At 38.6% G+C, this 14,736-nt stretch overlaps 1 long non-coding RNA gene across 1 annotated transcript; it reads right to left on the reverse strand.

The window, feature by feature from the left end:
* Positions 1–2,090: 2,090 nt before the first annotated feature.
* Positions 2,091–8,550, reverse strand: LOC104605779 (uncharacterized). Its single transcript, XR_736694.3, has 4 exons — positions 8,257–8,550; positions 7,537–8,092; positions 6,313–6,466; positions 2,091–2,560 (listed from the first exon to the last, which is right to left on the reverse strand). It is a non-coding gene; the product is annotated as an uncharacterized LOC104605779 (long non-coding RNA).
* Positions 8,551–14,736: the final 6,186 nt, after the last annotated feature.

Genomic DNA, 14,736 nt, shown 5'->3' on the forward strand with positions numbered 1-14,736 from the left:
GAGGCTGAAAGATTGCAAATGCATAAGGTTGTATTTTTAATTAATCTAAATGGGTGATGGGGTGGCTGGAGAAGTGTTCCTTTTATTAATTTAAGGCTATTTGGCTGATACCAAATTTAAGATCTATTTATGAAGCTCAGGGTTTCATAGATGTAAGATCTAGTTGGAAGATGAGGTATGGTAGATGGTTTGGAGTTTGAGAGGTATAATTTCTTATATAGTTTGATTGCAGATCTATCTAGGGTTTGTTAATCAATAAAAGGCATTACAAATATGAGTATTAAGTGATTGTTCTTTGATTTCTTTGCCAAAATGTCAATTCTACTAAAGAGCTATTTGACTTACATCAGAAAGAGGTTGGAATGATAAATATTGGAGAAGCATTCGTTTTGATTTGCCATAGTGCTTGAGCTGGCCCTTGAGATTGGCCATGAGACCATGACAGAAATGCTCATCTTATTGCGGAATATATCTTTGGACTTTAGGCGAAGGCTTCTCTTGAAGTCATTTTTCTCATAGATGGCCCGCTTCAAGGGCGGAAATTTCTCCTGAGATTTGTTTGGTTGCAACCCACAAACAAGCACAAGAAACATATTTCTATTTCACTTTGGCTATTCTGTGGGGCTTTGCTAAGGCCTTTGGCATCTTCAACTGGCCCCCAACTCCTTGTGTAGGTATATAATGCTTGCTTAGTCTCTTAGAGCACAAAGAACACTAGATTGATACTGCACGGACACTTGCGATCAGCCTACACTCAACCTTCCCTCTACGATGGACCTATAGCGCATCGCAGGTTTGTTATGAACCTATAGTACATTGTAGGTCTGTGATGAACTCTCAAATGCTACGACATTCCGGTTCATTAAAGACTAAACCCAGGTGTCACCTGCATGTGCGACTTCGAAGGAACAAGCGCGACAAGGCGGCCACGTAAGTCTAATAAAGCTTCGCCCGCCAGCCGGTGATGTCACTAGCGCCACGTCAATTAAGTAAGGCGCATAAAGGGCAGTAGCACATGTGGGCCATGGGGATCTCCGAGTGAAAGGAAAGCAAATCCTCAGAGAGATTCCCATGGGACACATGGCAAAACCCCAGCGACGCCCTTAATGATTGGCAACAAATTCAATATTCCCTTTCCTAATAGAAAACAAACACCTTTAACACATTCCTTTTAGGATCTTGGGTCTCTCCCATAAATAGAGATAATTCTCATAATGAAACACACATAATCATCTAGCATCCCCTCCACTGATCCTTTATCCCATCACCCATTTTCCGTGCCCTGATCTCCGACTTGATTCTTTGGCCCACGGTCTCTCTCTGTCTTTCAAAGAGACTACCTCTCTAACCTAGCCGTCACCCTACCTACACCTTGTAAGCATGCAAGTGTATATGATGATTTGTATAATAGATCTCTTATTGTAGATATCATAGAATGTGCTCTACCGCTACAAGAAAAATGGCCAAAGCTGACGGCCGTAGGACCGCCGACTTAGCCCTTTAGACTGCCGCCTTAGATCTAAGGCGATGGTCATGAGTCTGCCCCCTAAACCACTATCGGCATAGGTCAAGACCCTCAGCATAGACAGAAAAGGCCGTCGCCTTTGAGGTCCGGTCCGACACAGTTCAATCTTTCCTAAACCAATGGTATGTCAGAACCGCCAGCTTAGAGTTAATAAAGGCAATGGTCTGGACCGCCGGCTTAGATATCTTTGGACCGCCACCTTAGGCCTATCGAAGTGTTTCTTCCGTTTTTAGGTGGTGGTTTGGACCGCTAGCTTAGATCTCTTTAGACCGCCGCCTTAGGTCCGTCAAAATATTGCTTTTGTTTTTAGGCAGCGGACTGGACCGCCGACTTATATCTCTTTGGATCGTCACCTTAGGTTAATCAAACTGTTGTTTTTGTTTTTAGGTGGCAGTTTGGACCGTCGGCTTAGATCTCTTCAGATTGCCGCCTTAAGTCTTTTTTATGTTTAAGGCTGCAGTTGTATGACCACTGACTTTGTCTTTCTTTTTTCATTATTTATATCAATTTGATTTCTACATTTTTTTACTACCTGTTTAATATATATCTCATGGCAGATAATACATAAAAATAAATTTAAATAAAAAGCTTTTAATTAAATTATCAATTATTATAATATCCAAAACAAATTACTTAAATACAATATCCAATTGACATATAAAATGGTACAAGGCATTTAAAAAAATCTTCTTGAATAATGAACACATCTTAAGATTTAACTCCAGCACCCATAGCTGCAGCAACAGTAGAGCCACCCTTCTCTGTTATCAAGTCTTCTTTACCACTTTCTTCCAATCTAACAACTTGAGCAAATCTCTTGGTCATCTGTTTTATGAAGTCACTAGATAGTGAGACTGGATTCTGGTGCTCATTGCCACCAACAATAGGGACAACCATTAAGTTGGCTTGCTGTTTCTTCCTTTCTTGGATTGTTTTCTGATGATCCTCGTAAAAATCGAAATCATCCAGGATGGATACATCAATTTCATAATTCTTGAAAATGTTCAACATTTAAATTCCTTGTTCCAAATTGACCTGCAAAAAAATACTGGTATTAGATAGGAAAAGAAACAAAAGGTTGACATGAAAACCCACATGTGCACTACATCAAAAACAAACAAATAAAACACAACCAACAGTATATCATGCATACATATATAATAAAATGGGCCAAGGAACCTACAAGGTATGATTTAGCTCTGCCCCTGATTTTATAATGTATATCAATCATGCATTACACATAAAAGTATTTTATGCAAGTATAGCTTTTTTTTTTTTGGTGAAGAATAAAGAGAAACTTTCATTAAAACAAAAAAAAGGCATAAGTACAATATAGGCTGATAAGATATCACCACAAGTATGTTAGCATCCCCAATAAACCCCCAAAGGCTTAAGAAAGCCACTACTTACTCCCAAGGCATGTTATAGAAGGTGCAATGAAGGATGACTTTGGGAATGAGCAGTTTGACAGCTTAGAGAGAATATCCAAAGTCAAATTTAAAAGAGGTTCGGACACAAAGAATTTCCATGAGAAATTTGAAACTACTGGAAGGGTTAAAGCAGGAGGTTCATCTCAACCACCAATCTCCATGAGGTAGAATATATTTAATCATTTATCTTGTCTAGTTAATAAATCTTGAAATTATTATCGCATTAGAAGCATTTGCAATTTACACTTCCCAAATCCAGGTAGAAGTTTCAAGGAACAAGAAGGTTCAACAGAACTGATATTGCAGAATTCAACAATTATGACATGATAGTACAACTTTCTTGATCCCATTTTTCCTGTAACATTAACTCGTTATCAAGCATGGGGATCTTGCCTATAAATTATCTCAACACTCCCTTTAATTCAACATAGGTTTTCACCCATCAATTGCAACCGCTCAAAAAAAATTGTCTCAATCAAGGTGTATTCTTATCAGAATACAAGAATTATATGGTATTTCCATTAACCACAAAACCACCAACAGGTTAATAGCCAATACTCATTGTGGATATCAAACTATGAATAAGAAATCAAAGGGATAAGGCAACAAGAAAAGTCATACTTAATCAAACAATGTCTCCCAAAAAATAAAAGGAAATCAATCAAATCAAAAAATTAAATCTATAGTTGTAACAAAAGAAATCCATAGAGGCACGTATTGTCCAATGGCCATAGATATGATGTAATAAAAAAAAAACCCTAAATATTTATCATGAAGGGATGAGATATTCATCGTATGGATAGTCGAACCCCGCAGGAAGGTTGGGCGAAATTTCAAAAATTTATCTCTCTCTCATCTGAGAGAATTCCCTATTTTAGAAAATTGCATTTTCAATGATCAATCTTGAACCAAACCGGACTAGATTTGAAACCAAAAGGGAGGAGAGAGATATACCTAATACGGAGTAACAGTAATTCCCAATAAAGGTGTTCACGCCCAAGGAAAAAACCAAAAACTGCTTCCACTGAAGATGACACAATGAGAGGTGAAGCAGAATCAATAGGACGACTCTTCAGCAAGAACCGAATTCTTCAGCAAGAATGGGGTAGAGGGCTGGTGAGCACGACTTCAGATTGCTTCTTCTACCAAGAAGCAATATAAAAAACAATTATTGATCACTCCCACAAGTGGAGATCGAACTGGGTAGGGGCGGCAAGAACAGGAAGAACTTTGCAGACTGTTGTAATGTCTATTGTGTATTTTGCATGTCCGCCCTGCTCTCTTATTTATAGCCTTAAAGAGACAACCACCTAATCTGATTAAGAGTTTCCTAATCCAAATCTTTATTTGGATCTTGACTCTTTAATTGATAAGGATAATCCCTTATCTTATTTGCAGTTTAAGATCAGCTTGATCCTAATCAAATTTGGAGTTTCCTTATCCAAATCTTTATTTGGATCTGGACTCTCTAAGTGGATAAGACTTATCCTCTTATCTTTATTTACTAATCCAAACCCAGATTTGCCCCTATTTAATTAATCTAATTAACCCAGTTCAAATTGGGCTTTAGGCCCATTAAGTTTATGTGCTCATTTAACCTTTAACTTGCTGCCCAGTTGACTCTCCTTGTATGGCACGGGACCCAAACATTGATCTACACATCAGGCACATGGGTTTAGCCCAGCCTTTGATACAAGGCCTGGCCGAATTCACTGTAAGAGACAGTGAACCCCTGAGTCCATCACCATGGGCTCTTAATGGGCCCAACATTTATACTAAATGGTCATTGGGTCCAGCCACCTTATGAAAACCCAAAGACTGTGGGCAGATTCAAGATTAACCCATTAGGTATTACCCTCAATGGTCTTACACTTAACCTCTCAACCCATAATGATCAAACACTGTCCGACAAGAGAAGACTTCTCCCTCGGTTGCAAGGTACAGTGTTGCATTCTCTACTCATATGGATGCCGGGAATTAAAACCATTTGCAAACATTTTAAAACCATAGTATATATATATATATATATATATATATATATATATATATATATATATCTTTATATAAATATATTTTGCAAAAATAAATTTCAACGATAGAAATCAACTGTTGACAGTTTAGGTTTCCATCAAAGAGAATGCATCCCCGATCATTCACTTTGTCCGACAAATGGGCTGATCCTGTCACTATGATCACCCATTCAGATGAATTCTCAGACTGTCCCAACATACACAGGTTTTGACCCCCTCTAAAGATCTCACTGATTGACATATCAAAGACAGCCCAATCCGACACACAGTGCAGTACCATAATCGAGTCTAGGGGTCAGGTGTAACATTCCAATTTTGCCCATCTATCTCTAAGGTCCAGGGCAATACTGAAATTTTGGTTCGATTCAAGGTTTTAAGAAAATCCACACTGTATGTACCTCAGGTCTCACCTTGGCAGTTGAGACAAACCACCCCAACCAACTTGGCGATACATCAGTGTCAGACTTGGTAGGATAAATCTTCCCAGATCTATCCAACGACTGTGAAGATTCTAAACTAACACGAGTCTCATAAGTGTCCAGTTTAAGGGTATTACACAGAAACACACCACAATGACATAAATTAATTATATACTTTATTCATTTACAATAAATGTCAAAAAGTACATCAATCTGATTGGAGCTAAGGGCATAATTGTCTAACATAGCATGCACTAGAAAATTCTTTAACTCTACATCAAATTGAAATAACTTACTGTTAACTCCAAATCTCAGTTTTCATGAATTTCTATACAAGATATTCCTCAAAAAATCGATGTTAGCTTCAAAGAAAGTAAATTCACATCAAACTTTGCATACAATTGAAATAACTTGCTGATAACTCCATATTTGAATTTTCATGAATCTCTATACTAGAAGTTCCTTAAAGCTTCAATCTTCAACCATCATCAAACTATCCCTAAATTCCTTCTCTACCAAAATCTAGAGTTTAGGTTTGCCACTATTCACCTTATCCATGCAACTACTTATGTCACCTACATGAACAATGATTTTAGCAGATTCCATGGTCAATCAGTATGTGTTTTCGATTCTTCGATAGCCCTTCTCTGCTTTGAAGAAGAGAAGGGAGAAAAGAAAGGAGAAATAGAGGTAGACAGAGAGAATAGAAGGAATAATTGAGTTGGCTAATCATGCCCAACTCAACTTTATTGTTTGTATGAATTACAAGTGATGTGTGAAGAGTGCCCTTTTTACACAATTACACCACACCTTATATTTCTACAATAAGCAAACATTATAAATGATGAAAGAAAATGAAAAGCTTATAAAAAATTCAACCCAATTTAATGCAACATTAAAAGCCTCACTAAATTGTTCTCCATTGCATGTGCCATTGCTTTCAAAAGTAAAGAAACTAGCGGCAGTGTTCAGGCTACTGCCAAGATGGTGGTTCAATGGTAGAAAAAGAGGAATAGAGCTTGGTGACTGAGCTCGATTCATTAATATGTGCAACCATCAGTCCTGCAACATAGCAATAAATTAATGTTAGTTGAAGTAATTTGATTTGTATCATGTTATAAAACCAAGGGTGGCAGAAGGAACTAAAATTCATTGACAACCATATCCCCCAATATGCCTAGTTTTGTGTGTTGTGGCACACATTCCACTATAAAGACAAGTAACTAATTGAAAATTTGTATATTGTATATTTAATGTATTGTCATCTAAGAAACCCTTGCAGACATTTCCCACACGCATTTGCTTTTCAGCAGTCCTTTCAAGCCTTATAATTAGCACAATATTATGGTTAATAATCTAATAAGATAAATAGAAAACACATATAGTATAGAACTTTGTCTTCTAGTACTTGAAATTCAAAAAAGAAATCCACAGCCCATTGTTGGCAAAAGACTGAGAACTGTACTAACATTGACTTACAAGGGCATTTGTATATATTCCTACAACATGTTCATGTCAGGCACATAGGTTTATCACGTAACTGAACACCTGTGGTGCTGCCAAGATGTAGATTGCAATATAAACCCTAGAAAGCAGGTTAATAACCCCATGTGAGCATAACCCTCTGAGCAACCTGTTCATGCAGATTGCAATACACCATGATCCCCCAACCCCATATCCTATTCGCACAATAACCATCTGAGCATAACCCTCCACCTTAACATTAGAGATGTCAATGGAGTGTAACAATCTAAACATTTTAACAAGAGCCAATAACTCAGCTTTAATAAAACATCCTCTTTGATGAATGAATGGATTGCTAAATCCTATGATCATTGAATCAATCTATTTTGTAACCCAAGAGATTTCTAAGTTGGTCATTGTTGAGATTTCATGATATCATAATCTTAACAAAATGGTAGCATACCAAACTCTTGAAGTTACAAATGTCTCAAAAACCATTAAGTAGCCTTGAAACACATCTACTAGTTAATAACAAAGTTGCAAAAATGAAAGGGAAAGACCAAAAACAAGAATATTTTCGTAAAATACAAATCCAACAACAATAATCCAGAATTAAGAGGATAAAGGACAACTAAAAAAGAATTCAAGCACTTTAGGAAGAAGCCAACCAATACTAGGAGAAGACATCCAATAATGTTGAAGGAGCCGATTGCCCACAAATTGTTAACAATGTTGCAAATGAGACCTTATGATCACCATCCAGGGTTTCAGATTCTAATATCAGAGATAGATTTTTTAAGCCTTTTCCAATATCTTCACAGTTGTCATCACCCGTACTCAGACGTTCCATGTGTGTCTATCAGCAAGTATGCCCTTCAACCACATTGTTGGATATAGAAGGCAAATCTGAAGACGTATCAGGAGAAACCTGTTCCTAAGTTGTAGAGTTGGAAACATCACTGCAAATTGATTCCATAGGCATTACTAGAGTTTCCAAAATCTTAGCTAAGGAACTAGAAGGCCCACAACTGTAGTTAAGCTTCTTGGAGATTAGCCATTTCTCTAATCTTGAAGACAAATGTGGTAAAACAACCTCACTACTTCGGATTCCCATGACCCATGTATCCAAGTGCTTTGGTGAGGGACTTTCCTTCAACAGCTCAAAGGAATCAACCTCTTGGAAGTATGCCCGCTCCTCAAATTTGGTGGTTGTACAGTCGTTTTCTAAAGATAACAGACAGAAGAAAGTCAAGAAACAAATTAGAAGATCATATCAAAGAAATTTAATTATAACCCAAGCATAAAGGGATAACGCCCGGAAATTTCCCCATTCTTAATCACAAAGGGAAACCCAAGCTCGAACGAACAGAGGTTGCCCAGAACGTTACCTTCTCTTCTCTTCTCTTGCTCGAAGGAATAGAGATCGCCTAGAAAATCACACAACCCTAGCTCTAAATTGTCCAGAAAATTGCACAACCCTAAATCGCCCAAAAAGTAACCGTAGCTCTAAATCGCCCAAAAAATCATACAACCCTAGATTTTCTTCCCAACTTTCTTTCTTGTGAAGAATGACTTGTCTTCTTCAAAATTTCTCTTCAAGGTTCTTTGCTGTAAACCAGAGGACCTTTTGTGTTGTCGAAAGGGAAGGAGAATTTGCCGGGAGAAGAATTTTTTTGTCTCCCTGCATTTCTCCACACCGATCTGTTATAAAGTTAGACCGGTTTAATTCCGGTTCACGTTAAAATCCATTGAATAACCTCCACGTTAGCTTTTAAAATCAATGTAGGCGGCGGTCTTTTAAAGCCTGCCACCTCAGATATCCCTATAGCAGCGGTCACAAAGACCGTACAGGCCATTTTTCTTGTACTGTACTATGGTTACACAACACTTACTTTAACAATTTTACCTTCTTTATAATGAATCTAAACTTCAACTACGAAGGATTTTTTTTTGTTTGAAGTGTGGCAAGTTACGCCACTTTTAGCACAAAGAGAGAGAGAGAATAAAATGGAAGAAAATAACCCATCTAACTAGTTAAACATGTATTCTAGAGTAGAGAAAATGCATAGTTATTTCATTCATTTGATGACTATTTATAGGTAGATGCAAGTGTATAACTAATTCAGACAATTGGGACCACATGGCTAAACGACAGGAAGATTTGTTATAACCAACTGACTCAGTCTTGGCTAACACCCCTCCCTAAGTTGGATTGGGGATGGAACTATGCCCAACTTTGGTAGCAATTGGTGAAAGCAATCAAATCCTAATAACTTGGTGAAGAGATCAATAGGCTGTTGAAGTCCAAAAATGCGGAACATTTGAATCTCTTCTTGTTGAATATGTTCACCTACAAAATGATGGTCAATGTCAATATGTTTTATTCTTTCATGGAATGTTGGATTTGTTGCAATGTAAATGGCATCCTTATTGTCACAATAAAGTTGCATTGGTCAAAAGAGAGTGATTGTGAGGTTAGCAAGGGCTATCTTAAGCCATAGTAACTCAATGGTGAGAATAGCCATTACCTGATACAAAGTTTCAGTAGAAGATCGAGGAACTATGTGTTGCTTCTTGGTCTTTCATAAGATGGGATAAGTCCCTAGCATGGTAATATATTTAGTAGTAAATCAACGAGTTAGAGGGCAACTGGAAGCCTCTAAGAATGAAATCATTTGCGGATGGCAATAATAAACCATATATTAGTTTGTCCTTAAGGTATCGCATCATACGAAAATCAGCATCAAGATGCTCTTGGAACAATTCCTGCATGAATTGGCTGAGATAGTGGACAACAAAACTCAACATAGGCCTATTAATGGTAAGGGAAACAAGGTGGCCCACCAATTGTCTATAACAAGTTGGATCAAATAGAAATGGACTAGAGTCATCAGTAAGGTGTTTCTGTTCCTCTATTGGGGCTAAACACAATTTGCACTCTTGCATGCCAGTCCTGGTCAATATGTCCATTATATACTTGTATTGATAGAGAAATATGCCTTCATCAAATTGAGAAATCTCAATGCCAAGAAAGAACTTTAAGGGTTCAAGGTCCTTAGTCTTGAAACAATCATTAATGTAGTTTTCGAGAGATGCAATGTGGGCTGGATCATCCCTGATAATGATCAATTCATCAATAAAGGAAAACAACAATGTAAGAGTTGAATTGGTGAGAAGTGAATAATGAATAGTTACCAATAGATTTCTTAAAGCCAATAGCAATGGGGGGCTTGAGTAAACTTGAAAAACCACTAACAAGAAGCCTCCTGCTTGAGGTCATATAGAGATTTATTTAATTGGAAAATGTGATGGTCCCCATCTGAGAGCAAATTGAGAGGTGGGGCCATGTATACATCCTCATGAAGGTCCCCATGTAAGAAGGCATTGCTGACATTGAGTTGATGTAAATCATGTTGCTTAATAGTAACTACTACAATTAGGCACCACATAGTGACCATTTTTGCAACTAGGCGAATGGATTATGATAATCCAAATCCTTAACTTGGGTGTAACCCTTAACTTTGTATCTATCAATTGATGCATTGACCTTTAATTTGTTTTTGTAAACTCATTTGCATCTAATCGGTTGCTTACCGATTGCTGGACCATGTCCAAGTTCCATTATGATCTAAGGCAACCGATTCTTTTGACATGGCTCGCTACCAACAAGGATCCTGTATAGCTTAATGGTAAGAGTAGGGTTCAGGTGGTAATGTGGTGAATGTGATTATTGCCTGATGGGAAGAAATTGATGATGGAATGCACAAACAAAACCACGTAGATGGGATGGTATTTGGTGAGTACGAATTGGCCTGTCAAGAATAGGAGGCCCCTTAGGATTGTCTAAGGATACAAGAGAGGAATCATTTGTATTGGGCACAACATCAAGCTCATTAATTGGATCATGTGATGTGTGAGGGTCTGTGGTATTATGCCCATATTGAACATCAACGAAACCAAGATAAGAATCAACCAAAGTTGTGCCATCACATAATCATTAGGAGTTACCACAAAATCCTCAACAAAGTGTTGGACTGAGAAGGGGAATTCTTCTTCATGGAATATAACATCGTGGGAGGTAAAATGCACTCAATAGACCTTTTATCCATAAGGATAGCCAACAAAAATGCAGCAAACATCCAAAGTTGCAAACTTATCATGAGGTTGTGGTCAGATTTGAGCATAACATAACCAATCGATCAAACACCCAGAGATGGCTATAAGTGGGCAACTTACAATGCAACGTGAAGCACGAGCCACCTTCAACACATGATGAATGGTGAACAATGCCATATTGGGAAAAGAAGTTTTACATGGGCCCAGAGAGGAATTCAAAACCATTATCAAATCAGGCCTGGCGTATAGTTTGTTGATATTGTGTCTCAACCATTAAATAAAACAATGTAAAAAATGGTAAACTTCGGCTCAGTTTGGAAGGAGTACAAATGCAAATATGTACAATACAAATACAAGGTTTTGCACTCTACATATTTGTATTTGTACTCCTTACAAATTAAGTCTTCATATTTGTTATTCATTGGTGTAGGAAGGGGTAATGTAGCCTCCCTGACACAGCGTGGAAGCAATGAGAACCGGAGCTGGCTATGCAAGCACCGGGCGCTCGCTAGCACCTAGCGAATAACACCGATTTCTCTAGGAGAGAGAAAAGGTGGCAAAAACTCAAAGAAGAGAACTCAAGAAAACCTGAAAATCTGAAGTATGAATTGATGAATAACTTTGGGAAAATAGCAGTATTTATAATACATTTGGAAATTGTAAAAGAACTAGGAAATAATAACTAGGATAGATCTAAACATCTAATTTGATAGGATTGAACTCTCCTTGGTTTGATCTCCTCCGTCCGATCTCCCTAGGTGCATGGATATTGGATTATTTTGCTAATCTTGATGCTTCTTGGAGTCTTTCTTGATAATCTTGGAAGAGTCTTGTTCTATCTTGGAAGAGTCTTGCATTATCTTGCTAATCTTGGAAGAGTCTTGCTAATCCTAGATTCTTGGATCCCTTGCTTATCTTGAATTCTTGGATCTTAGTTAACTTATCCTTATCCTAGGAGCTGCCGCCCCTAGGGATGAGATGGGCCTTGTGATGGGCCTCCATCATTCTCCTCCACTTGGAGAGAACTCGACCCCGAGTCGTGACTAGGGTAGGCGAGTGTTATTTCCGGCAGGTACCGATGAAAGTCAGCAACGTTGAAGGTCCTGGACATACCCATATGATCTGGTAAATCTACTACATAGGCATTGTCATTAATCTTCTTCACGATCTTATATGGACCATACTTCCGAGGCTTCAACTTGTTGTAAGTACCTACAGGAATCATTTCCTTCCTTAAGAAGACCATAACCTCATCACCTACATCAAACACTTGAGGTCGGCGGTGCTTGTCTGCGGCCATCTTGTACTTGGCGTTGGATTGCTCTAGCTTCTGCTTCACGGCTTCTTGGACGAACTGGATTTGTTCTGCCATCTGTTCTGCTGAGATATTTCCGCTGGATACTCTGGGTAGCTTCACTAAGTCCAGCGCATGGTTAGGGACCTTCATGTATACGATGGAGAATGGGGATCTGCCTGTAGAACTGTGCACTGCATTGTTATAGGCAAATTCAGCCTGGGCAATGGCGAAGTCCCACTATTTTGGCCTTTCCCGGCATATGTTGCGGATTAAATTCCCTAAGGTTCGGTTTACCACTTCTGTTTGTCCATTTGTTTGCGGATGGGCTATACTGCTGAAATTAAGTGATAAATCAAACATCTTCCACAGGGTCATCCAAAAGTGACTGAGGAACCGTGTGTCACGATCTGAAGTAATGGTCTTGGGTACCCCATGTAAGCGAACAATCACCCTAAAAAATAATTTGGCTGTTGCGGATGCATCTGCTGTTTTCTTGCATGGGAGGAAGTGAGCCATTTTTGAGAACCTATCAACCACCACGAAGACGGAGTCCATGTTCCTCTGGGTCTTTGGCAAGCCTAGCACAAAATCCATGGACAAGTCTTCCCATATAGCAGTAGGAACGGGTAGGGGCATGTAGAGACCTGTGTTCTGGGTTTGTCCCTTAGTTGTCTAACAAGCATAGCACCTACTTACGATGGTAGACACATCCCTTCTTAATTTCGGCCAGTAATATCGCCCCTTAACGGCTTCTATTGTTTTGTCCCTTCCCAAGTGTCCTGCTAATCCACCCCCATGCAAATCCCTGATGATCTTTTCGCGGAGGGAAGTGCAAGGGATACATAGCTGTTCCCCTTTCATAAGGAATCCATCATAAAGAAAGAAGTCCTCTACTGGCTGGTTGGTCACACATTTCTCCCATACCTGTTGGAAGTCTCCATCCTGGGCATATAAGTCCTTTAGGCGCTCAAAACCCACAATCTCAACGCCGAGGGTCTTGATGAGAGCTACATGCCTGCTAAGTGCATCAACCACTTTATTTTGCTGTGCTGCCTTATACACAATTTTATATGGGAACTTGTCTAGGAAAGCAGACCATCTAGCATGTAAATCACTTCTTAATTGCTTTTGCCCACTAAGATATTTTAGGGCTTGATGGTTAGTGTAGAGAACAAATTCTTTTGCAATCAAATAGTGTTCCCATGTTTTCAGGGCTCTAACCATAGCATAAAACTCCTTGTCGTAAGTAGACCACTTTCTCCTGGCTTCACATAATTTTTCACTAAAGAAAGCAATGGATCTTTTCTCTTGGGACAATACAGCCCCTATGCCAATTCCACTGGCGTCACATTCAACTTCAAATAACTTATTAAAATCTGGCAAGGCAAGAACAGGAGCAGTACATAACTTTTCTTTTATGAGAGCAAAACTTTGCTCTTGTTCTTCTCCCCATTGAAATTTCCCCTTTTTCAAGCATTCAGTAATGGGAGCCATGATACTACTAAAATTCTTAATAAAATGCCTATAGAAGGTTGCCAACCCATGAAATCGCCTGACATCTGTGACAGTGGATGGGGTCGGCCACTCCCTAATGGCTTTCACCTTTTCCTCATCTACTTTCACACCATCATTGCTTATAATAAATCCCAGGAATAATAAATTATCATTCATAAAGATGCATTTCTTCAAATTAGCATATAATTTATTTTTCCTCAATGTTTTCAGGACCTCCCTAATATGTCCCACATGCTTAGTGATAGATTTGCTGTATATCAAAATATCATCAAAATAGACTACCACAAATTTACCAATGAAGGGGCGCAATACCTGGTTCATCAGCCTCATGAAAGTGCTGGGTGCGTTGGTTAGTCCAAAGGGCATGACTAACCACTCGAACAAGCCATCTCTAGTCTTGAAGGTTGTCTTCCATTCATCTCCGGGACGGATCCTGATTTGATGATATCCACTCCTGAGATCTATTTTTTAAGAAAACTACAGCTCTGCTTAGTTGGTCCAGCATGTCGTTCAGCCTAGGAATGGGAAATTTGTACCCAATGGTGATCTTGTTAATGGCCCTACTGTCGACACACATTCTCCAACTGCCATCCTTCTTAGGTGTTAATAAGGCAGCTACTGCACAAGGACTCATGCTGATTTGAATGTGTCCCTTTTTCAATAATTCTTCTACCTTTTCCCGTAAGAGTTCATTCTCCTTAGGACTCATCTTGTAATATGGGAGGTTAGGTAGACTAGCACCTAGAACAAAATCAATATGGTGTTGTATATCTCTCATGGGAGGGAGTTCATGTGGTAACTCCTCTGGAACTACATCATTAAATTCATCCAGTAGTCCATGTATTTCAACTGGAATTGTATTTTCATCATTAACATCTTCTCCTTTTACTACTAACAAATGTATCTCATGAGTATCCATCCTTACATTCTTTAACAAATT

The sequence above is a fragment of the Nelumbo nucifera genome, chromosome 1, assembly GCF_055504915.1.
Source record: "Nelumbo nucifera cultivar China Antique chromosome 1, China Antique-T2T, whole genome shotgun sequence".
NCBI lineage: Eukaryota > Viridiplantae > Streptophyta > Magnoliopsida > Proteales > Nelumbonaceae > Nelumbo > Nelumbo nucifera.